Source organism: Pseudopipra pipra, chromosome 18 (genome assembly GCF_036250125.1).
Source record: "Pseudopipra pipra isolate bDixPip1 chromosome 18, bDixPip1.hap1, whole genome shotgun sequence".
Classification (NCBI taxonomy): Eukaryota; Metazoa; Chordata; class Aves; order Passeriformes; family Pipridae; genus Pseudopipra; species Pseudopipra pipra.
In genome coordinates this window covers 12,620,746-12,643,619 of record NC_087566.1, presented here as the reverse complement: position 1 = coordinate 12,643,619, position 22,874 = coordinate 12,620,746, and the positions used below count along the sequence as shown (strand labels likewise).

At 43.9% G+C, this 22,874-nt stretch overlaps 1 long non-coding RNA gene across 1 annotated transcript; it reads left to right on the top strand.

Moving 5' to 3' along the window:
• Window positions 1-12,980: 12,980 nt before the first annotated feature.
• On the top strand, window positions 12,981-13,896 carry LOC135423968 (uncharacterized). The gene is made up of 2 exons (XR_010435041.1): window positions 12,981-13,114; window positions 13,732-13,896. It is a non-coding gene; the product is annotated as an uncharacterized LOC135423968 (long non-coding RNA).
• Window positions 13,897-22,874: the final 8,978 nt, after the last annotated feature.

Sequence of the window (22,874 nt, the reverse complement as noted above, 5' to 3'; positions counted from 1 at the left end):
AGCTGTGCTGTGGAGAGATGGAATGAGAAAAACCCTTCCCTGGTGTTGGGAGGGAACGCGGGGCCGGGAGCGGTGCGAGCTGTGTGCCCGTGTCTCAGGGCAGCCCACAGGCAGCATTAACTAAGTGGAAATCTCTGAAGTTGTCTCTAGATAAATGAGGTTCCAGAGCTATGAGGGCCTGTTTGGGTGAAGGCAATGCCGTGTGGTCTCTTTGATGTGTCCTAATAAACACTCAGGCTGGGCTGTGGGGCCAGACGGGGACACACAGGCAGTGGGTTCAGTTCCTCCCGTGGTGAGGTGTGACCTGGTGTCCTCTGTGAATTCTGCCCTTCAGCTTGATAAACTCCTGCAGTTTTCCTATTACACAGGACAAAGCATCTCTATTGATTTTTACAGCTTGATGAATTTTATTTCTGTTTTCTTGCAAAATCAGCACAAAGGGGGGAAAAAAATAATCACAAATCATCGCACATAACTATGGAAAATTTTCAGGCTTAATGAGAGTTTTGTACTTACCTCTGAAATTTTAAAAAGCACGTTTGTTGGACCATCCCATTGCTACTATTTTTCCTCTAGAAACATCATTGTTGAAAACAAACTGGTTACTAGTTTGACCCTTTGCTCTACCCTGAAGTCAGAGCACTCAACTCTGCTTGTGGAATCAAGCATGAGCTTTGTTTCTCAGGAATCTCAAACCCACATCAATTAGGATCCTGCTAAGAATCACATGGATCAGCCTGACAGGTTATTGCCCAGGAAAGCAAGGCTGATTTTAGCATTGCAATGGGCAAGGGGAAACCTTTTCACTACTTCCCACTGTGATGACACGTAAAAAATATATCAGGAATTCTTCCAGAGCGAGACAGCCACAGAAAAAAGAATGTTATCCATTCTCCTAGACTGTAGACCCATTTTTGATGTGGATTTGAAGACAAATAAGAGGAAAAAACCTTTCCAAACTATAAATTAATGGATCAAATATTTCTAAATGAAATTGGAACAGCGTCTGTGGCGTTTTATTATCTTTTGCCGTACAGGACCGTCTTTGAAAGGGGAAAAAGCTTAGTAAAAAGTAATTTCAGAGCCTTGACTGCTTTTTGATTACAATTCAGGATTACTGTTTTAATCACTGCTTATCAAGTAATACCACAAACCTCAGAGCATGACCATCTTTCTCAGGGGAAGCCAGATTTAAAAGCCAATTTCCAGCAATCCCTCCTCTTTCTCCAAAACTCCTCTAACAAATATGGACGGATAATAATCTGTAATATTACAAGAGACCTTAAGCAATGCCTGAAACTCTCTGTGTTCTCAGATCTCTTCTGAGTTTTTCCTATTGTTGTAGGAGCATATTGTTAGCAGGAATACCAGCACATGTCTTAGCAAGCTCTTGTTCCAAGGCAGCCTCCACTGGAGTGCAGGATCTCAAGCACACTCACCCTTTCCCAGGCAAATTTTACACATGCAGACGTGTCTGGATGGAGCAGGAGTGTGTGTACCTTGTGTTCCTGTGCAAATCACTGCTGCAAAGCGGCTTCGTGCACAAACTGAAGCTCTTACAAAGATATACATGAGAAGACATGAGAGATTCTGGAGTTAAAAGATGGATTTTAACTCCAAGTTACTGATATGTTGTGGTTTGCCCACGGCTGGGGCTGGGTGGCAGCCCTGCATCTGAAGCAGGGTGAGAGAAGAGGCAGCCCTTGGCTTCTGCAGTGCAGGGGGGTCATGACAGGGTGTTTGCAAGGGGAAAGCCCCCTGTTTAAAATTTAAGCATGGTGCTCACTGAGGACCTAAAGTGGTCAAGAACAACCCTGGACCTGCTTTCTTGTGTGACTGTCTCACAGTGGAGTGCCATGAGCTCTCTATGGGATGCCTGATATGTGTTAGTTCCTCCAGCTAAATATTGCTGCTCTTTTTAAAAGAGAAGACAAAACCTCCCTCCTTCCTCACTCCAAAAAGCTTGCATCTCATGAAAGTAATCAGATTGATCCTGGCCATAATTAACTTCTGTCTGAATTATTCAGATGCTATTCAATAACACAAGGGATGGAAGAGAACCATTAGACTTTCTACATTTCTTCTCTGTAAAAAGCAGGATGTAACCTGATGGGAGATGATGTATCTTTTATTAAAGTGTTACTGTGAGTCATTTTTGCCACGAGGCTCGGAAGATGCTGTTGCCTGCTAAAGGGACTCCGGAGCTGGTTCTATTCAAGAGCTAATTTACATGTGGTACATGAGCTGAGGAAGGCAGTGTTGTCTCCAAGGGTGGTGTTCCTGTGAAAACAAGCTCGTGCAGGAAAACACTTATAAACAAATCACTAATTTTCGTTGTTGTTGTTGTTAATGATATGAAGAGAGTTTTGAATGAGGCATTGAGGAGTGTTAATGAACTGATAAATGGCTGAAAGGGTGTATATCCAGCTCGGGTTTGTGCAGCTTCCTGGAGTAACAGAGAGCTCCTCACTGCTGCTGTAAGTGTCCATATTTTACCTACAAGCATTGTCCCACGAGTCAGGGTAAAAACAATTAAAAAATCCCCTTCAAAAGGAAGGAAACCCTTTACCTGTGGGTCCTCAGTCACCATAGGACTGGCACTGAATTGCAATCTGAAAGTCCTGAGCTTGGCTGTGTAGTAACCTACTGAGCTGATGTCAGACAGGGGGAGCCTGGCATTCTGTCCCTGCTTGTTTCTTGCAAAATTAACATCATCTTCATCTGCTCGTTCTGCCAGCCTAAATCAATGTGCCAGCCAGCTCAAAAAAAAAAAAAAAAGAAAAAGAAAAAAACCCCCCTCCACCCTGCTAAGAAAATACATCAATGCCAGCAGCTCCTACACATGAATGAGCCTCAATAAGCAAACCACGGTGCATGGGTGGCAGAGGAGGAGAAAAACAAGAAATTGATAAAGAAATATATTTTGCTTTCAGGCTTCTGAGATGTTGGCTTAAAAAAACAACAGGGAGAGCAACTAAACCCAGTCATTTTTTAAAATTGTGAAAAATACACCGACAGTGGCCTGCAAGATTAAATAGTTTGAGGGTTTTTTTTGCCTACAGAGGTAGACAGAGGGCCTAGGCCTGGGAATCATTTTCAGTTGTTGCTCCAGGGCTCTAGTCCTGGTCCTCAAACATGGATTGACCTTAATCTGTCTCAAAGCATGATTCCCAAACCTCTCACTGCTAAGGTTTTGTGTAAGTTGGGCAGGTGCTGCTGCACATCCACATTTCCCTGCAGTAGCTGAGCATTTCCCTTGTCTTCCACGCTGTCCCTTAGAGGTCACATATTCAGGCTGTCCTGTAGTGCAGGTGATACACAGAGGCAGAAAGTCCAAGGGCCAAATGTGTAAAATCCTTTGCTTGTCTCCAGGTTGGAGTCTGTCTGTGGGTTGATTCTTTTCAGTGCCAGTTGCAGGTGCCTGTTTGCATCTTCAGAGCTCTGAATCCTGCTTTGGACCTGCTCCTGGGTGGTCTGTCCAGATCGTGGCATTAGTTTAGTGTGACTGGAAGTGCCAGCCTCATGATAGATGTCAAGATAAGATATGGATGTGGCAAGGGAGGGAAGAGAGGTACATCAGGGGGACTCATTCACACATGCTTCCAATCCTTGGTGAAGTATCCATGAGGGCTGCCTTACCTGGTACAGGCAGAGGCTTTCTGTTCTTCCCTCTGGTGTGGCCATCCCTTGCAGTGTTAGAGCATTAGAACAAGGGGGTTTTGCCATGTCTATCTAGTGTATTGCCACCAGGACCATGCCTGATTTATTTTGCTGTATAGGTTTTTCCCTAAGCATCTATAGAAAGCATGGAATAAATGACATAGACTGAGTGAAATCGTATTTCCCAAGCCTCCTCTGAAAACTTAATTAAACCCACAGGGTCTTGTTTGGGGGTAGAAAAACAGCAGGATGTGGTGCTGAAGACCAGTAAATAAATTGTTGCTGTTCCTCGGTATTTCGCTGTGCTAGTGGGGATGTGAAAAAAAATCAAAATCTATTCTTTCTGCCTGACTGTTTTATCATTAGCAGCTTCTTTGTGTTTTATCCATGACTTCCTGTTGAAGGAAACTGCACTGGGGAAAAGAGAGTTTTTAAAGGTTGGACTTAGGCTCATAAATTCTCTGCTGAGCCTGAAATTCGTTGCTGCTGTTTTTCATCCAGCAGATCTCATCACAGAGGCTGAACCGGAGAGTTGAGGATGTGGCTTGGAACATTCACGTGGCTGTGGGGGAGCTGCTGGGCCTCAGTGGTGGCTGCAGGGGCACAGGGGGGGCTGTGCAGGTCCAAGGACAGAACCTGGTGACCTCTTGTAGCAAAGCTTAGCGTGCACGACTGATTAACCATCCTTAATCCTTATCCCAGTGTTCAGCAACTTATCTGTTCCAGTAATTGTATTTCATCTTTCCAGTGCTCTACTGAAGCAAGAGCCCAGGTGAACAACTGAGGTGAAGGGACCTGGTCAAGGTCACACGGGAAGTCGATGTTGGAGCAGGGATCTGAAACGTTTTTTCCATTGGATTGGCAATAATGGATGGGGCTGAAAGAGAGTTATGTGTCCTTTCCAGATCCAGGCAGCAAGGAGAATACAGGAATAGCATATGTGTAATAAATAAGAGCGTTGCTTGAGATCCTGACAGCCACAGGAAAGACTAAAAATTATATCCTGTGCCCATCCTTCCTGCTTCTGCAGCGGTGGCACAGTCTGGAAACAAATTGTACCTGAAGCTGGCAGTGATATTTGTAGTCTTCACCTCTCCTGTGAAACATGTTTTAGCTTTAAAAAGCAGTGACAATGAGGGAATGCCAAGGCAGCAGTGTGCACCCCAGTGTCCATGGCCAGGCAGGGCTGGCTGCAGTCCCTCCTGGGGGAAGGAAGGAGCTTCAGAAGGACATGGGAGGTTGGCAGAGGAGGAGATGGGTTGGCAAAAAGGGAGACAGGGCACAAAGCCCTCTGGCTGATTGCCTTTAATCCACCAGTGTGAGGCAGAGCAGTGTGAGGGGAAAGGGGTCCAACTGGTGCTTCTGTGTGGGAGCAGCCAGACAGATTTAGAAGACATTAAACTCTTGCCTTTAGGGTCTTGGTGATGCACTTGCTGAATCCTGCCTTCATACAGGTAGATATAAATGGAAGGACACTGTGGGTTGGCCTTTTTGGAGACTGGTTGTTAAATAAGATGGTTGGATTCAGTCTAAATAATTGCTGAGTTTTCTTCTGTTAATGAAACTGAGGAAGAGGAAACTTGATAGCTTCTGTTTTACATGTACAAATGTCTCCCCACATTTCTCTTCAGGGCCTTTCCTTTTAATGGTGTAAGTACAAGTGGAGAACATGCAGTTCTTGCTGTTGTTACATGGAAATGAATAATGTTTTTGGGCAAAGACCAAACTCAGTTTCCAGAAGGCTGCTCTGTCCTGCCCATTCATCTATAGGATAAAAAAAAGAACCCAAAATATAGTGGCAGCAAAAAAGGACTGTTTAGTATTCAGGGCTTCAAACACATTTAACATTGTCTTCACCTAGGAACCAAATTATTTCTTCAAGAACTGCACAGAGAACACTTTAGCTTTCAATTTACAGTGTGGTCTGTTGGAACATACTGCAGTGGGGAGTGTCCTGTGCAGGACTGCTAAACTTGTACCCACAAGGGCTCTGGGTACCATCCTGCAAATCTGCCTTGTCCGTGGGCGTGTTGGAGATTTAGATCAGGAGACAGACATTCTGATGCGTTTTCCCAGTCTTGTTACTGTTTCTGGAGGATGAATGTTCTACAAAAGAGAACATTAAGAGCTCAGAGCCCTGTGGTTTAAGCAGTAGATGTCCTTCAGACTGTGTATGTGAGAGCCATTGAGTAAGCTACTTAATGCATGCCTTAGTTTTTAAATTGGGATAACTCACTCCTCTCTTAGACCTTTTCTGCAACCTGAATAGGTTGCAAATTCTCAGTTCCACAAACAGAAATTGTAGGGCTTTAATGTCTTTGTGTGAGGCCAAGACTAATCAGGGCTGATTTGTAATAGCCACAACTGCACCGGATACAAATGTGAGGAGAAAACTTCATGTTTTATCAGGATTGAAAAAGCTGTGGAGAGTCCTCTGAAGTTCTATGACATCCTTTGGACAGAGTAGTTCTAATTCCATCTATTTAATCTTTGGCCTTTCTTTTGCTGATATCTAATGATAGCAGGACTGAATTCTCCACCTCATTTCAGTCATTCCAGTGACAACCAAGTTAGTTATTCTCAAACATCCATTCCTGGGTTCTTTTGGGCTGATTCTGGTTTGCTTTGGCTCCTGTCTCGTGGAAGGCAAGACCTTTACACTGTGCTCTGCTGTTGCCATAGAGAGAACTGGAATTCTCCATTATGTAGTTTCACCAGGCTGCCTGGACTCAACATTTATGTTGTGTGTGATTCTTGTTTTCATCTGTGGTGCAGAGCAGCAAGCAAACATCTCTGTCTAATAAGGCTCAGCATGTGAGGGGAACGTGCTCTTCTGTGGCTGAATTAGGAGTTGGAATCACAGCTCAGGAACATGTTAGAGCTTGGATGGGAAATGAGAAGGAAGTCTCAGGTGCTGGGGAACTGTCCTGGGTAATACTGGGTACTGTTTCTTTAATGCCACTGGCTTCGTTCATTCTTGGAGATGTGAGGTATTTATTCATTCCAATTTATTAAAGAAAAGTCATACCCAAACGCTAGTTTCATTAAAACCTTCAGAAGCAGAAAATAGCTCTACTTAGTTAGTCTCTTAAAATAAAAAAAAAGGAATAATGCCAAATATAATTAATCGTGGAATGGATTTTTTTTGTTGTAGGTTTTTTTGCTTTGGTTTTTTTTTTTTATTTGACCCCTTCCTAAATTCTGAAGCCATTTTGTTAATGGTACAATAGCTGGCATGTGCCCATGCTGCCTCTCATCTGATGGAGGGAGATGTGCAGCACGAGCATGTGGTAAGAGAACGTGCACAATCCACTGGGGAACACAGAGGTTTCCACAGCAATTTTGTAGAAACCCATAACAAATGCATTGTTAGGTTGGTTTATTCCTTCTCTTTCCTGCTGTGTAAAGTATTTGATATTCAAATTAAAATGGTGCTTGTTTAGGACAATTCAGTTATAGAATAAGCCTGGTAATTGGTGCCCGTGGGACTGTTTACACTCTGCTTGGTGTAATCCACTTATGGAAAATTAATGAAAGGCAATTTCCTCCTCCGTTGTAGCTGTTTTAATATGTACACTGCATCGTTTCCTCTTCCAGCTGAAGCTTCAGATGGTTATTTTGGGACAAAAGCTCAGGCAAACCAAGGTGCTCCCTGGAGAGCTCCTCAGGGTGTGGGTGCCTTTGGCGCTCTGGAGGAAACGCTCTGAGCTCCAACCTGCTCCTGCTCCCGGGGCACACCAGGAGGAGCAGTTTGCTACCAATTTATATCCCTCCACGAGGCTTCCCAGTGGCAGCTGAGCTGCCTTGGAGTTCTGTCGAGCTGACAGAGGAGGCTGCCTTGCTGTCCCTTCTAGAGCACCCAGCAGATCTGCTCTGGAGTGTTCAGATCCAGTGGTTCCTCCTGCCCCAGCTCTGGGGAGCCAGGCTGGGGGGGGGGGGGCACACACGGATTTCTCTTGGTAAGCACGTGGTCTGAGCCTGAACCTCGACTGAGCTAACTGGAATTTATTTTTCAGCTTCCTCAAGTAGCTGCACAAGCCCCTTTTGTAATATTGAGGAGAAAGCAGAGGAGGAAAGAAAGGGGTTATTCCACAGCTCTGCAGTCTGTGGTATACTCAGGATGCAGCATTGGTGTGATGGGGTGTCAGTGCCACTTCTTATGTACCTCTAAGGACATTACTTTCCCTGCAGGGTGGTGAAGGGAGGAAACCTCTCAGATATCTGAGTGAAGCCTGAGCACTGCTGGCACTGTGCTCCCATTTCCTATTTCGTCAGAGGAGGGGAGGAGAGCCAGGATTGCTCCTTTCCTCAGGAATATTTTCCAGCTGTTTCACGGGGAGCTGGCTGTAAGTGCAGGCTGTGTGTCACAAACTAAGCATTTCAGTGAGTAGCTGCTCAGTTTTGCAAACAGCAAAACACACAGCTTTGGGCTGTGGGATACCTGACTCAATATGGCCAATGCAAAGAGCTCCAGTTCCAGAGCAAATACCAGCAGGAAATTGGGAATACTGAGAGTAAAAGTCATGTTGTTTTGTTATTCACAGCGGCTAAAGAAAAATTTGCTGAGGAAATATCAAATGCAGAGAACTGGAATTCAAAGAGCAGAATGAAACCAAGGTGATCCTAGAGAAATTACCAAGCTGCATTGCCTGGAAGTGGTGTGAAATCATTGGCTCTTACCTCAGCACTGAAGCATCAAGGGTGACATATAGGGAATATGCTCAGTTTGATCCAGACCTATTACTTAGATACCATCTCTTCACTGTCTTACCCCAAATTCCCTTCCCTCCTTCAGGCAGTGGACAGACTATATTTTCTTTATCACTTCTAAGAAATGCCTTTTTCCTTTCTGTCTTCAGTCAGGTTTCCTATCTAGATTGTTGCTCCGTCAAATCAAAAATATTGTAGACTTCTCTCAGTGTCCTTAAAATCTGCATAGTTCTGCCTGACCCAGACACAATTACAAATGCTGAAATCATCTTTCTGATTCTCCCTTTCCCTGTTCTTCTGGGGACTTTTTCAAGTGGGGCCCCCCCATTTCTTAAGTCTCTGCTGCTTGACCTTTGTAAATCCAAATATTTCTGCCATACGTTTCTGCTTCTCTGTTCTTTGTGCATGGAGCACAGGTCTGAACAGCATCACCTGCTCTTTCAGCCCCTCTCAAGATCTTTCTTTCACATTCTTCTGCTAAGAAATCACTTGGGGAAGATTAGGTTGACCAAAAGAGGTAGGGGGGGAGAGATTGTCCCCTTTTTTGTCCCCCTTCATCATCTCCCAGATGTATTTGAGTCTGAATAAATAGCAGGGGACAAACTCTCCCTAGATACTGATGTGACATGGAAAATTGCATTATTGTACATGCATCTTTCTCTGGTCTACTAGTGTGGCAACACTTGTTTGGGAGCTGTGTTGTTTTCCAGAGGGGTCCTGGGCAGTGTGGGCCAGAGCCCAGGGTACAGGCAGGAAATCCTTTGCTCTGCTGTTGTTTTACTCAGTTCAGCAACATCTCAGGCCTGTTCTACAAACCCTGCAGTAAAGCTCAGGGCTGTGTGCTGACTATTAAAAACTTGATGTATTGCATGCAAGGTCCAGCTCATAATGGCCTGTGTTCCACAGCTCGTTTGGTGTCGTTCTGAGGAGCATCACTCAGCTGCTGGCAGCTGGGCTTTGAGAACAAGCTTCATTTTGCATCCCTTTAGAAGATCAGGAAGATTTACAACCTGCAAATAATGAGGATGGGTGAGCTTGCATCCTAGGGAATGGGATGGAGGCAATGAGCTTGAGAGATGAACAGCCCTGGGGTCAGCTGGGTGTTCTCACTGGCACTGTCAAATAGAGATGAATCAGACTCTCTCTGCCTCCCCACCCAGCTGGGTTCCTGTGCAAGAGCTGAACCCCTCTGTGATGCAACATCATCCAAACACTGAGCCATCTACAAGATGCCCTCAGAGATGGGCTGAAGGGGAGACAAAGAAACTTGTAAAGGCTTTTATTCAGTTTGTCAGCACTTGAAGGGAGTTGGGAGGAGAAGACATTTTGGGAAACATTACTTTTCCTCAACAGTCAGTTGAATGTCACTGAGAGGGTCTGTCTGTTATCTCCAGGTGATTGGCACCTCCTGCTCTGGATTGGAGGAAACTCTCTGTTCATATTAACATATCTCTTATCCTTTTGCCATTTTTGAATTCCCTGTGGACTTTAGTTTTTGCGTGGTGAACTTTATTATAATTTCATTTGAAGAAAATAATGAAAGGGACTTGCTTAAGAAGTGTCATGTTTCCTCAGGACTCCCAGGTTCAATGACCAAAACCTCCAGCTGTCTTTCAACAATTCAGTCTTGTTTTTTGCTATGCATTAAATTCTCTTTGTGGATACTAGATGTGAATGGTAAATATTCATTAGGGGTTGTGTTGCACTTCTTGCCATGTAGGTTCCCAGCTGTGGAAGGTGGAGTGCAGCCATTGCACACCTTGGGCAGGGTTTTTAAATGGGGAATTATTTAAACAGGGTGTGAAGCTCAAATCCATCCTTGGTGAAATTGGTGGAAAAACCTGCCACTCAATGTGGTGGGAGATGGGCAGTGAATTCCTGTATGCTCTGAATGCAAAGGCAGGAGCACAGAATGGTTTTGTTCAAATGGGCTTCTTCAGGAACTGGAGTGACAGAACAAGGGGGAACAACTTCACACTCAAAGAGAGTAGGTTTAAATTGGATGTTAGGAAGAATTTCTTCCCTGTGAGGGTGGTGAGACACTGGAACAGGTTGCCCAGAGAAGTTGTGGATGCCCCAACTCTGGAAGTGTCCAAGGCCAGGTTGGATGGGGCTTGGAGCAACCTGGGATAGTGGAAGGTGTCCCTGCCCATGGCAGGGGGGTTGGGACTAGATGATCTTTAAGGTCCCTTCCAACCCAAACCCTTCCATGATTCTATTACTGGGTTATCAGTGATTCTGGGAACTACTGGGATGAGTAGTTGTGGTGAAATAGTATTTTGCACAAGGAGCTCACCTGAAATTCAGTGGAATAATAGATGAGGAAGGTGAGAATATTTGGCTCTATGCCACAGTTCTTCTGAGCAAGTAAAGTAAAAGGAAGCAAAAAACTTCTCATAGTGAATAGTACATTCCTGTTCCCTGATTGTTATCTGCAAATTATTGGGAATAAAATAGAGCAAAAAAAATGAGAGTACCTGAAAATCACTCCACTGTCTGTAAAACTTATGACAGATGCTTTTCATTTAATTCATTCAGGAAATCGATGTGCCTTACAGAATCATTTGACTGTGGTTGGCAGTGAAATGATAAATATACATGAAAACAGAATTGGATTAATAATTTTTGACAGGTAATATAATGCAGCTGTTGCTGAATGATATTAACAAGAGAAGGCATGTTAAGTCCCAATGTCAGGGTAAGGCTAGGTGGTTCTAATGTCTGAATAAATCTCACGCTGTGACTGAAGACTCTCGATGGCAGATGGAGATAGACAATATAAAGTTCCATTAAAAAGTCCTTTGCTTTGCTAATTCTTGACTCTTTTTACTGGTCAGTAGTCTGCTCATCGATCTTGGCTGACTGGAATAGAATTTCCCTGATCTGTCTGCCTGAGCTGAGAGATTTCATTTGCAAGGTACTGAGTTGTGAAAAAGTGGGAAGCAGCTCCCAGGGAAGGCTGTCGTCACCTGGGCAGGGCAGCATCTCCCTTAACAGCTTCCTTCTTTCCTGAGTAAGACTGAGATCTTTAGATTTCTTTCTTCAGGGTTTACAAAATGATTGTAAGTGAACATGAAAGACAAAATGCTCTTTGTGAAGGACGTAGATTGGGTTTATTGCAGTTCTCCTCTTGTAGTTTTTCTGTTCCCCTCTCTTTTCATTTTCTTGGTGGTTTTTTTTTTTTTTTTTTTTTGCTACTCCCCTAGACCAGTTGTCTCTCAGCTTTCACTTATATGGGAATTTTTGTCCCCAAATAATGCAAAGCAAGCAGAACTCACTTTAAACTGCCTATGAATTCCACCTGGAAAAGGATGTGTACTGTTTCTTACAAAAGACAGAGAGGGTGAGATAATTGTGTGTTGTCACTGCTCATGGGATGATGAGATAAAAAAATACCTGTACATGATTTCCACAGGGCCATGAGCTCTTTCTTAGGCTTGGCTGTTTTTCCCTGTCTGCTGCTGTCACATTTTAAGTGCTGGCACCACCTGTGTCCTTGAAGATGCTGCACATCCCAACATCATTCCAGTGGGCATTGCCTTAGAGCATGGAATGGTTCCATGGGGACTGCCCTTGTAACCATGTGCCCACCTGCCTTTGGATGAAGTGCTGTGAACTAGAAGGTATAATTTTAAAGGGAATTTAAGGAGGAAGAGCAGTTTTATAGGAGCATAGATGTGTAGAGACAGGAGGCCTCAGACCTGCAAAAAACCCCTCATTTCATTAACTAAAGAAAAAATAGGAATTAATGTCTTATGGGTCAGGTATTTCTCCTTTACAACCGTGTAAGTCTGGAAGCACTGACAGTGATGCATTTGATGACTGTGACTTCAATGCATGTTGAGCTCTGGCCAGGTAGATGTTAAGTAGGAATTAGCATATTTTACAGGTGATGGAGGTTGCTGAAGCTCAGAGGATTAGTTCTGCCAGTGCAGAAGTCAGGACTTACTGTATAAATTGCCATCCAAGCTTTGCAAAGGCTTGCCATGCAAAAGCTGTTCTGCAGAGGAAGAGGAAGACAAAAAAAGTCTTGCCTTCTCAAAGTCACATGCTAAAACTTTTTAAACACTAATTTGATGCTTCTTAGTGAATCAAACAGCTTGGATAAGCACTGAAAGACCAAGACACATGGAAATAGTGGGACTTGTTACACAGCTAGACAGCCTGCAGCTCAGTAGAGCTAGATCATGTGGGGTTTTTTATTTGAGGAGTCTATTAAGGAAAAAAAAAGCTCCTCCCTGAGTTTCTGCAAGCACTCCTACTCCAGCTTGCAGACTCTCTAGGTTGAGTGTCTGGTAGCAAAAACACTGTATAGGGAAATAAATTTTAAACCATTTTTCAGGCCTTTGGGACATGAGGAGGTAGATGAGCATATGATACGATCACTGTCCTCGCTTGAACATGGGATCTCATCTTTAGAAGGAGATACTACTTGAATAGCTTATTTGTAGCTTTGCTTAGAATCCCTCCAGACAAGTCCCTCAAGCCTCAGCAGTTGTTCAGAGGCACTGAACAACGTGGAGAGGAGCTGCCATGCATTTCAATACCTCCTGACATTTAACGTGTTGGCTGTTCACTTACTCATGAAATCACTGATTTTCCCCAGCAAAAGCTTTTTGTCTGAAGGCTCCATATCTGAGCCAGCATCTGTTTCCCCCTGAAGGACAACACTGCTGACTGAGAAAATGGACAATATGTACAGAGTCAGGAAAATGCACTGACACAAAGGAGCCCCAAACCTGGTGTGAGTTAATGTGATTTACCATAATTTAGCACATCTCTAGTGGGAGGCCTGGAAGAACCAGTGGGAGTTGTTCCATAGAAGGTCCTGTCTATACCCAGCAGAAATACAGCATCTCATGAACGGCTTTGTGTTAGTTTGGGTTGTCTTCTAAAGGCTGGGAATTGCTGTAAGCAGTGAAGTGACTGGGATGTAGAAAAGGATGTGGTTCAATACTTTTTATAACAGCAGGAAATGGTTAACACGGGGAGAGGCTGGAATTAATGGAATTGTTCAGCCATAGTTCATCCCCTGTTCTGCCATGAAACCGTCAGAGCTGCCATTTTATTACTCAGCCAGGACCTGGACGAATATTTTAGTGAGACAGAGTAGATAAAGAAGCAAGGAATATAATAGGGAGCACAGGAATTATACAACTCTTATTATAGCGCGTTTCAAAGATTATTTTAATTTAATTGATCAATTAGATAAAATTATATACTAGAGTGCTGCTGGCACAGGCTTGGGTGGGTGCTACCAGAATTTGTAATGTCCATCATATCAGTCACAGGTATCTTTAAAATGATTTACATGATGGAAAAGAATGTTTTTAATTAGAGCATTACCTGTTATCGTTACAGGATTATTTAAATGAGCAGTGGGAGCAGTGGCTTGATATCCCTGTAAGAAATATTCTGCCAAGTGCACAACCCATAGATCTTGAGAGAGGCACATTTTGACTGGCTTTACAGCTTCACATATCCACTTCTGCAGCAATCAGAAATAAAACCACATCAGGAGACTTACCTCCATGCCCAGGTTTAATTGCCACCAGTTAGAAACTGTTTCTTTCCTGATGTGTCAGTTGTTTTCCCCTTCTTCTTGTCATATTCGTCTTTATTCTTTCAACATATATCAATATTTCCAGTAATAATTCCAGTCATGCTAGGCTTTGAATAACAAAGTATTTAAAAATAAAGAGGCTTCTTGTTCCCAGTTCTCTCTAATCTGGACAGATCCTCAGCTTGTTTTGATAGGTTTATGTCCTCTCCCTTTCACCACTTTCCACTGCTGAGTGATCTTGATACTCTGGACTACTAAAATATGGAATGTTTTCTGATGCTGCTCTTGTACAGAAATGCCATCTTTCAGTGTGATTTCAAAGCCTTTCTGAATTGAGCTTCAGCAGTCCTATGTATTAGGCAAACATCAGCAGCATGAAAACTAGTTATGTTCAGTTAAATGAAATCTTTTCAGAAAATATCTGATTTTATCTAGCAAGGCTTTGTCTTTTAGTCACAAGAAAGAGCCCAAACTCTCTTTTTACTCGACTTTTATTGTCACCTTCTCTAGCTTTTGTGTCTAATAAATGCCAGCGTTCTGCAAATATGCATTTGACGAGAATGAAAAAGGTTTTGTTCAACTTCTCCCCAAGAAAGCGAAAAAATAAATAATTGTGTAGATTGCAAGATGAGATATATGTATACTGCTAGTTTTTCTTAGGGCAAAAAGGTAGATTTGTTCCCAGCCTGTACAGTTTTCTTAATTTTTTCAGGGAGAAGGAGCTGGGTTGAGGACAATAACCTGTAAAATCGGGCAGGCTTTTGCAAATGGGAAACTGAGATGGGGAAAAAGCTGAGGGAGATGCCTGTGTTTGTTCTGCAGGTCCACAGCAGGTACAGGGATGTATCTGTGTTAGTTTTCATGAATCACATGCTTTAACCAGCTCTTGCTGTTTTAGTGCTAATGAATCACTAGGCTGTGGTGGGGCCCTGCAGGACACTCTGCAGTAACTCCTGTTGCACTTTTGGGGGTGCATTACTGCTCATCTCTGCCTCATAAAGGCTCAGTCCAGGTCAATTAACCATGAGGTGAGTGTCCCTTTTCATTAAATTTGATGCTTGCTAAAGACTCCAGGAAAAGCAAGAGATGTGCTGGGACCCTGAAAAAAGAAAACACACAAAACACCCTCATGTCCATCTCTAAAATGATATGAGTAGTGTATCTGATTTATGAAAAATGTATAAATGTGACTTAGGAACAGCTTGTGCTTTCACACTAAATAAAAGGAGAAGACAGAAGAGGGAACTTGAATGTCTGTGAGCATACTCATGTATACAAATGACTGTCATAAATCTTTTTGCATGATTGCTTAGCTTTGTGGCATCTCTTTGGGGAGTTCTGCAGGGGAAAAAGCCCTGCAGTTTGAGAAACTGGAGAAAAAAAATTGCAGGAGAAAATGGATTTGCTGATATAATTATGCAATTCATGTAGAACATATTTGGTCTGCTAATCAGAACGGAAGGGAAAAGCCTAGGCAGCCTTGTTGGTTTAAGGGAATTGAATTAAAAGACCAAACATCCTGGGTGAGACTGCTGCAGCCTCAGGAGGCAGGCCTGGCTCTCGAGGGAGTTGGAGACAGAGCCCTGCAAGCCCTGCTCGTGTCTCATGACCGAGGAAAGAAAGTGCTTTATTCTTGTGAGATGAGCTGGGGTGAAAACAAATTCCTCAGCTGGTATAAATCTGCCTTGACATTGGTGCTCATTCACATTACCTGCAGATTTGGTCCACAGCATCCTCAGTCTGGGTTTAAAGTCACTCCTGATTGTGGTCTAGCTCCATCAGCCTGGAGCTCAGGGCAGGTTTCAGAGCTCCCCAGAAAAGCAAGAGGAATGCTGGGGAGCTCATCTCCCACGGGGATCGGTGCTGGCATGGCCAGAAGGATCCTGTGCCCCCAGCTGATGTTCCTCTGCCCTGCTGATTCTTCAGAGCATTGTTCCTCTTGGTCTCTTCAGATTCCATGGTGGGTGATTCTCAGTGATCCTTCTGATGTGGAAAGTAGGGGAAAGTGAACGAGATCATTAAGAAGGATGGCAGAGAGGGGGAATGAGTGGAAAGACAATGGAAAAGAAATAGGTAAACTGTTTGTGCCCTTGTGCTGTGGTTGATAGCACTGTGCTTTTCCAGGAAAGCTCCATCTTCTGCAGGGGGAAAGTCTTCCCCACCAGACCCAGGCTAAGGAATTGTGACTGGCAGCCCTATGGCTTGTTCCTGCTTCTGACTGTGTGGTCCTGATGTTGGTCTGAGTTGTACATCCCACTGCTGCTTGCTTATAATCTTGTTGGGGCCCAGGATATACCTGAGAGGTATTTGTGCAATTAATAGTTTGCAGAGGATTGCCTGTTAACTGGCTAGGCCTTTTCCATGCTTGTGAAATAGTTAAATGATATAGAAATAATATTAATAGTTAGAAATCATATTAATAATTAAAAAAAACTATTAAAGCTGTAATAAAGTATCCCCCCAAAGTATATTTGGACAGTAAGGCCATCTGCACAGCTGAGCTTCCAGCCCCCCTGGGACCATGGCCACCACAGGGGCTTGGGGAGCTGCTCAGACTTCCCTGGAGGTGTAACTCCAGAGAAACTCTTCCCACTGCCTTTTCTTTCTGTCCTTGTACTGTGTGCAAAAAGGAAGAAAAGCAAAGATTATGGCAGAGCTGCTGTTAGTATGGGGGAAGCAGGTCCTCAGCTGCTCTATGCTGCTGTGGTTTTTATTTTTTTTTAGGAGCTACTTACACTAAAAGCAAAATAATTGTCTTTGATAGATTTTTGTTCCTTTCAGTTGAAAGCCTCTTGAATTTTGAAAGCCAGTAGAGAGTCCCTTTCGCCTTCCTTCACAGAGCTTTTGAAGAAACCGGAGAGATTCACGTTAAAAGGGAACCACAGAACCCATTCTGTGGTTTTCTCATGCCATGCTCAGTTCCTCCATCCCCAGCAGAGCCAGACTTTGGCTGACATCCCTTGGCACAGGCCAACAGGGGCAGCCTTGGTTCATCTACCCAGCCATTACCTGAGGCTTTAAATTCTCTTGTAAGTCCCATCTTCAGCTGTAGGAAAGCTGTCACCTCTTCACACCTCGGTCAGAAAGAGCACAGCCTCAGCCTGAAGGACTTGAGTAAGGCCAGGGTAGGGCCAGGCTGTTTGGAAGTACCCATCTCATCTGGGAAGCAATATTTTGGCCAAGAGCCTTGTGCTGGAGGGGGAGTGCCACGTCCCAGTGCTTTGTAGAACAAAGGAACGGAGGGGGTGGGACATATCCTGCTGTAAAAGCCATTCTGTGAGCTTCTGAAATAATCTTTGATAACTCAGAGAGAGGTGCAGCTGTGCCTTTCACTGAGCAGCAGTGGGGATGGTGCAAACTGCTTACCCCGACTGCTGCAGGCTTTTCTTTTGCATTGAGAGCCATCCCTCTCCCTGGCTGGGCTGCCAGGGGCTCGCTGGATCCCTGTGCTCAGCAGCCCAGCAGGATGGAAGCTGTGCCACAAGCAGTTCTTGCTGCTGTCATCCCATTTTCCATGGGGTGTGCGACATTAGGAATGGGATGCAGTGGGATTTGGTGGCTTATTTCCCTGTGCTGGAAATATGTCTAATCTGCCCTTTTCTCAGGCCTCCCTTTATTGCTATTGGAAGCCAGACCTGCTGCAATTTTCCAGGCACAGGTTAATAGGATAGATTAGCATTTTATTACTGTGATTATCGTATTGTTCTTTGTGTGGCACTGACCTGGAGTTTGAAGTGCTGCATAAAACATAAAGGAGATGCAAGTCCCGCTCGTAAAAATAATCTTTAGATTATTACAAGCCTAGTCCTGCAGGCACTGGGGAGACAGTGCTTGTTCCCACTCCCCTTCCCAGGCTGTTACTGGGAGCAGGGGTGTTTGTTCTACCTCGTATGTGGCTCCTCAGAGGTAGATGCAGCATAATTAGGAAGGGAATTTAAAAGGTTTCAGCAGGAATTTTCTAAAGCTCCCAAATCATTAAGGAGTGTAAGCACCAAAGAAATGAAGTGACCTTTGTGCTCTTGGGGTCTGAGCTTCTGAAATCCCACTTATTTCTGCTTGGGGCCTGATACAGCCACTGTCAGTTGCTCCACTGCTTTAGGAGCACATTGGCCTCTGTCCTACACATTCTGTTTACCCTTGCTAGCTTGCACAGGCTCTGGAAGACAGTTCACCACCCTGTTCCCCTTGGGTTGTTCCCCAGTGTGCCTTTAAGTCTTACTTGTTGAAAGCCAAGCTTGGAATTCCTCGTCCTAGTGCTGTGAAAGGTGACACTTTTGAGCATAAAAGCTGTTATTTGAAAGAACAACAAAGAAACGTGCCCGGAGTTGTTCACCTCATCTCTGCTGAAGAAAGCAGGTGCCCTTGGCGTGTTCAAGGAGCTCACAGCTGAGACTGGGGCACCACCAGAGCTTCAAGGAAAGCCTGATCAAAGGTGTCAGTTCAGCTGCCAAACCCACTAAAGTGTCTTTGTCTATATATTCCCTACCATGGACTATCTTTTCCCCTTCTGTCGCCTCTTCCTAAAATTGCTGGCCAAGGGAACAGCTCCAATAGCAGGTATTAGTGTCTCATCAGTTTGAAGCACTAAAGGGTCTTAATTATGGAATTAAGAGCCTGGTGTTATCAGGCCTGACTACATTTTGGTTTCTTAGCATAATATCATAAACTAAATTTTATCTAGTGAGTTATAAGACATTAAGAGCTCATTAAGGATGAACTCTGTTCCCTGCAGAAGCCTCTAATGGCATTCGTGGTGTTTGTCAGTCTGTGAATCTTCCTGTGCTGGCTCTGATGGAGGGTGGATAGATACTGCTCCAAACAGTGACTGCAGGTTTGAAACTCATCTCCTGCCACTGCTGCCCTCTGTTCTCCTCAGAGGGGAGTCAAAAATACAGGTTTTTTACTATTATTTGAAAAACAACCATACTTCATTAGCGTGACTGAGTGTCACAGACCACTCCATCTCAAGCAATGGTTTTCAGACTTCCTTGGAGCTAGAGAGTCTGGAAACCTGCCAAATGTAGAGCCATTGGAAATATTTCCCATTGGATTTACTTCCCTCCATGCACAGAAAGTGCAGAATCCACCCAGGAAAAGCAGCAGGGTGTTGCATAGGTTCAAATGACTGTGTAAGTGCCCAGGGTGAAGAGAATATGAGCCCTCATTTCTCTGTGGAAGACAAGGGGATCACAAAATAGGAATGTGATGGGGTTCCTGGTTTTGCTTTGCTAAACCCAGAGGCCTTGTCATGTTAGTTTGGAAGATGGATACTTTCTTTTCAGCTCTCTGCCTCCGGGAATACTGTGGGTTGGGAGGAAAAAACCTGCCAGAGAAAGGAGTAAAGTATGCAGCAGATAACACTGCAGCTGTTGATCATGGATGCAAGAGTGATTATTTTTTATTTTTTTTTAAATTATCTAGAATAATGGTTGTTTTCCTCTGATAAAAGAGATTTGTCTTTTCACTGAACTCCAGCCTCTCGATCAGGTTTTTTCCCCTGTTCGTTTTTTTGTTTTGTTTTTTTTTTTCTTTCTTTTTTCTCTCTCTCTCTCTTCCCCTTTAAATGCAATCAACAACAACAGACCAGGTCTACAGCAGTTTGATGTTTATAAAGTGGTCCAATCATGGCTTCACTTCTGGGCAGGAGTAAATAAATTCATCAAGCAATTGATGCTTTTGCGCTGCTGTTATGATAAATGTTGCCATCAATTATCCCAGTATGCTCAGCCTGCAAGGAGCTGAACGTGCTGCCTGATAGGAATGACAACAAGACAATACGTGTGCCCTCTCTTTATGCTTTGTATCCATAGACACAGCTCTCCAATTATACTAATTTGTTTGTTTGGATTAGCCAGCAGATTAAGGAATGTTTTTAGTTAACACTGGAGCATAGCACACATTAATATTTTGGCAAACATGACATAATTCTCTGAGCTGGGCTGGAATCGCTGTGGTCTCAGTGCTGTGGAAGTTTCTCCAGCTCTGTGTCAGTGGAAGAATGAAGGAGCAAACACTCTTCTGGTTGGGATCTCTCTGCAGGAGAGATCCAGATGTCACCTCTGGGGTGCAGGGCAAGGATGGGATATGGCAGCAGTGGAGAATCACCTGCTTTCCCAAGTGACTTTAGATTCCTCTGGAAAAAATGGTACAGATCCTACTACCGAAGGTGTTTGTTCATTGGTGTGTCTGAGGAGGTTGTAGGGGGTAGGTTTTAGGAGATCTTATGTTGTTTCAGCTCAGGACTGGCAATAATAACAAGGTAGCAACTGGCTTTTGTTTGGTTTCAACACTGGTCTCAGTGCCCTCCCTTTTTGGTTCCTGCAGAGTCCTTGTGTGATGTAATTACAGAAGATCTGTTAGAGAAGTGAAAACCAAACTAGCAGAGAGCACACTGTAAAACCTAAACCATATTTACCATTATTTAAGACATCCTTTCTTTGATCACAGACTGTAAAGTTGAAGCACTGCATGAAGTGAAGGAAATTAATTAATTCAACAGAGAGTTCCCTTTCCTCCTTTGAAATTAATAACCAGCCAGCACTTTTCAGAATTTTCACTAAAATACCTGGAAAAAAGTGCACCTCACAGCTCAAAGTAGAGGTGAACATGCAGCATCTGCTTCTTTTGGTCCAGAAGTTCACATGACAGCATGTTTATTTGACAGCTGGAGTTTCAAAATTCAATGAGCATGTATGGACCACATATAAATGGCTGGTGAAGCCTTCATAACAGGTACTCTACATTCCTGCATTACTTGCATGCAGCAGTTAAACACAGAACAGAGTTCTGTCTGTGGTGTGCCAACCCAAGAGCTTTATTTGCCATGTCTGCTGTCATTCTTACCTCATTCTTTCATTGATCAGTGGAGGAGCACATCCTCTCCATTCCTACCTTTTGTTTAGGTAGGAATGGAGAGGAGCCACATCAAATACCGCTTTAATGGACACTACTGGCAGGAATTTCAGATCTTTCCGCAGGTAGAATTCGAGTCAAGAAATAGGTAATTCTTAGCATAGGATGAAAATCCAAATTCCCATTCTGTCTGCCTCACTACCTCTGAGAGGAGACAACATAAACAACAATCTGATCTGTGTCAGCAGCAATTGTTATTTGTGATATTCTTGGCAAAAAGAATAAAAAAAAGGGTCAAAAATACTGCAAACTGATAAGTTACACCAGTAGGTGTGAGGCCAGGGATCAGTGCAGCTGTCAGGACAGCTCTGAACAGGGCCAGAAATCCCTGTGGGATTGGGACTGTTGTGAACAGGGGGAAGCATCAGCTGGTTCTCTGTGGGTCAGCCCACTCCTCTGACCCAACCAGAGCCCGTGGTGGCTGGAAGGAGAGCTCTGTGAGAAAAGGAGTGCAGGCTTTCAAACAGAGTGTGATCCTCTGTGTGTCACACGTCACACATTCAGCGATTCAGTGGAGCTCGGGGAGGGTCTGGCTGGTTGCAGGGCAGCACAGGGGTCATGGGCACCAGAGCATAAACTGAAAAACACAATTTGCAATGTCCTTATTAAACACAGAGCGTGGTCTGCAATCTCAAAGGAGGAAGGCTGGACCTTGTAATCTGTTCTGCAGAGAACAACAGTGCTTGGGTTTGTAAATGACATTTACAAATGATCAGAGGAATGCTGTGCTAATAGCATCCACACAGAAAAATTCTCTGGAAGATAAGAAATGGGTTTTAGTCCTCAGAGCTGTTCATTGTCTGCAGCAGAAGGATTTTGTCTTTTTAGCATTTCCTCCAAGTATTCTTCTGCCCTCCTTATCGAGGACTCGGGCTTTAATCTAGTGGTGTTCTGAGTTCCAAAGAAGGTGCTTGTTTGTGTTTGTGAGTTGAAGGCTGGTTGTGGGCATCATTTACTCTGTTGGCTGCTTCTTTAACAGGTAATGAATGCAAGTCTCCTGGTGCTGCCCCAGGCTGAAGGGCTGCCCTCTGGGTTGGGTAGGGATACTGCCTTCCCTGGGCAGTGAGCATGTGATGGTCTTGACTGATTTTTCACATTAGAAAAGCCCACCTGATACTTTGATGGGCTTCTGCATGAATGGAAAGTACTGGAGTTTTGTGATCAGAGCCAAAATTGAAAAGGATTTTCTGATTCCTGGCAATCCCTGATGTTGCAGTGATGGATTCTATGGTTCAGAAATGAAATGACTACATTCCACTGCCCTCCAGCTCTGGGCTCCTGTATATTTAGCTGCTTTGGTGGACAAAGATTATGTTCAGACGAGTCATTTTCACCCTCTAATACCCCACTTCTTCTTTTGTGCAACTGTAGAATTTTCTGAACTAACAAGTCTGCTCCTGATCTAATTGTAATTGGCCAGAATGGTGACACATTAAAGGAAAAAAAAAAATCAGTCAATCTGATTTTTGACGAGAATTCCTTTTCCTTGAGTGAATTATCTGTGGAGCCAGTAAGTGAAAACTCACCCTGGTGATCCAACAACTTGTCTTGCCATGAGCTTACAGAGAGATGTTGCTTCCCAGACTGGACCACCCACCACCACCCCCTCTCCCTGCCCCCTTCCTCCCCCTTCCAACTCCCTCAGAAATTCTCAAAATAATGCTAAATACCAAAGCTGCTCAACTGGAGAGGAAAACATTGCTATAAATACCATCAAAAATAACAGAGGCATAGTGTACCTCATGGAAGGACTTTGTAAAATTCTCTTGGCTGAGGTGCCAAGGAATATCCCAGGGACTTTGTGTTTCCAGGGAAGATATTTCCAGTTTTTCTGGAAGAGGCGAGTGTGATTTCGTGCTTCCTTTTCCATCTTGCACGACTTCTTGTAAACAGGCTCAACTTAAATACACATAATTGATTGAAAAGGGAAGAAAATAGTGTCTCTTTATATACAGGTAGTTGCTGGCACATCGAGGTACTTTGAGGCAGGGAGCAAGTTCTGCTCCGTAATTGCTGTGCAGCTCTGGGC